We start from the raw sequence: 2,086 nt of genomic DNA, 5'->3' as shown, positions 1-2,086 counted from the left end.
ACCCTTAATGTGAGTTGGGGGAAAAAACAAGGGTTCTTACGGTGGCAGTATTATCAAAGGAAGGACCTCTCTGCTATCCACGGGTTCTATGTACAGGGGTGAGTTGATAGTTGGCAGTTCTGGCTGTTCCTAGGACTGACATCAAGGGCAAGGGTAAAACCCAACAGTTCCTTACAGAATCCTGGTGAAGTCTTTCAGGCAAACTTGGAGCCTCTAGAAAGCAACCAATTGGCTAAAAATGATGCAACAGCTGAATTAAGCTAAATAGCAGTTAAAACAATTTAACACGGATGATGCTCTCAAATTTGTTGTTGAATAGCTCAAGTACAAAGGCTAATCTAAAGGCCTTTCGGGACTGAACTAGAAGTAGAAAGGAGAACAAAGAAATTGCAGGAATGAGCCATGGAAGAGTTCTGTAGCTGAAATAAGCCTATGTGGAAATAATGGTAGGAGCGGGAGTACTGAGCTGCGAAAGGAAAAGCTCCCTTGGCAGACTTGACCTAAGCAATTACAAAAAAAGCGGGCTGGAGATTTTTTTGTAACTTCTAATTACGGGGTGTGGTGGCAGCTGCATTTATATTAAAGGCTGAAACTGTGTTTTGCGCGTGTGCAGAGAACGGGGGAATGGCAGCTGAACTGCCCCTGCTGCCGCTGCAAGTGGGGGCTTGCTAAAAACTTTCCTTCTTTATCAAGGGTCCCTTACCAAATGTCTGTGCTGTGAGTAATGACATGGCTTTCAAGTTGAAGCTAAACTGACAGAAGAGCCAACAGCTTCTAGTGTAGTCTTTAGACTGTACAATAGTCGGTAAAAATGGAGCTAGGCTCTGTCCAGCTCCAGCACGGCACCGAACGCCTGCGCCCTGGCTGTGGGTAGGTGCGCTGTGCCTGTTGTGGTGGCCGTTACCACCAGGGAAGCAGCAAATGGCAACCGCATGCGAAGAGGTGGATGAGACAGCACACCAAATGCTTCTGTAGGCAAAAAATTATTCATGCTGTAGTTTGCCACTACTTTATTTTTTAATTCTGCTTTTTTTGTGAAGCCTAGCAATCACTACAGAATGTGCATGGACACAATTCATGTCTAAAACTGTATGTTTTAAATGTTATTTAAATTTAACATTAAATGTTTGCTGCAGCAGCATGCTCTTGACCGCTTCTGTTGCTTTTTTTGCTAAGTGTATTGGATATACTTGCTTCTGTGCTTGTTCTAGACAAGAAAGAAATTCTACCTTGCCTTGCAGTTTTAATTATCTGCACTATGTATTAGGATGAGCACACCTACAGCAATCTCCTGCCCCAGCCTACGTGGCCATTTTGTTGATAAATGTGTGCTCTCTGAAGTTAGTTGAAGGAATTGGGTTTTTTTTCCCACCCAGCTTCCCAAAGGCCAGTGTTAAAATCCAAAGACTAATAAACCGAATTCATGCTGAGGCAGTAGAAAGCCCTAACAGTAGTTTGCTGCAGACATGCATCTTCAAAGGCAAGGTTCTGGTGCTGCTGAAACATCCCATAGCTACAACTCCTTCCTCCCATGTCATAAGAAAACCGTGTATACATCTTCAACAAACAAACTACCCCAGACTCGGTTTTGAAGAGTGATGGGAGAGTTGCTTAACAGAGCATGTATGTAGTAGGGAATGACATTAATTCCTCTTCACTTCAACTATTTCTGTAGTATCGTGTTAACAGTGACACTGCCTTCATTTTCAGTAGACTTTTATTAACTGTTCGATGTGTTTTCACATTCTATTCATAAAGCAGCAAGCATCACTTTTGGCATGCGAAGAGATCCCCTGTACAGCTAAACAAGGACAAAGCAGCTGGACTTTTAAAACATGGTTCATGTGATTTAACTTTATACACCTCTGAAGAGATTACTTAAGTTAGAAATACTTAATTTAAAATGACTAGTGTACAATGGAAATCACTTATTCACAATATTCAGTTATTTTGTTCTTTATTTACAAAATACTATCCTGAGAATTTTCTATTAAGCTTCAATTTGAGCAAAGTAGTTTATATATACCTAAGTAACAATGGTTACTTAACATAAGGAAAAATGCCATTAGAGGAGTACAGGAACGGT

The 2,086-nt window shown here is 41.2% G+C and overlaps 1 protein-coding gene across 2 annotated transcripts in view; it reads right to left on the bottom strand.

Annotated features, from left to right (window-relative positions):
* Positions 1–1,699: 1,699 nt before the first annotated feature.
* CTAGE5 (CTAGE family, member 5) overlaps positions 1,700–2,086 on the bottom strand; it is a 26,306-nt gene continuing 25,919 nt past the window's right edge. For both annotated transcript variants that reach the window (XM_009319381.1, XM_009319380.1), the window contains one exon: positions 1,700–2,086. This exon is cut by the window's right edge and continues 184 nt beyond it. The gene's annotated coding sequence lies outside the window, so the exon portion shown is untranslated.

Source organism: Pygoscelis adeliae, unplaced genomic scaffold, assembly GCF_000699105.1.
Source record: "Pygoscelis adeliae isolate BGI_AS28 unplaced genomic scaffold, ASM69910v1 Scaffold71, whole genome shotgun sequence".
Lineage (NCBI taxonomy): Eukaryota > Metazoa > Chordata > Aves > Sphenisciformes > Spheniscidae > Pygoscelis > Pygoscelis adeliae.
Note: the sequence above shows the minus strand (reverse complement) of the source record. Positions and strands in the feature narration are given on the sequence as shown.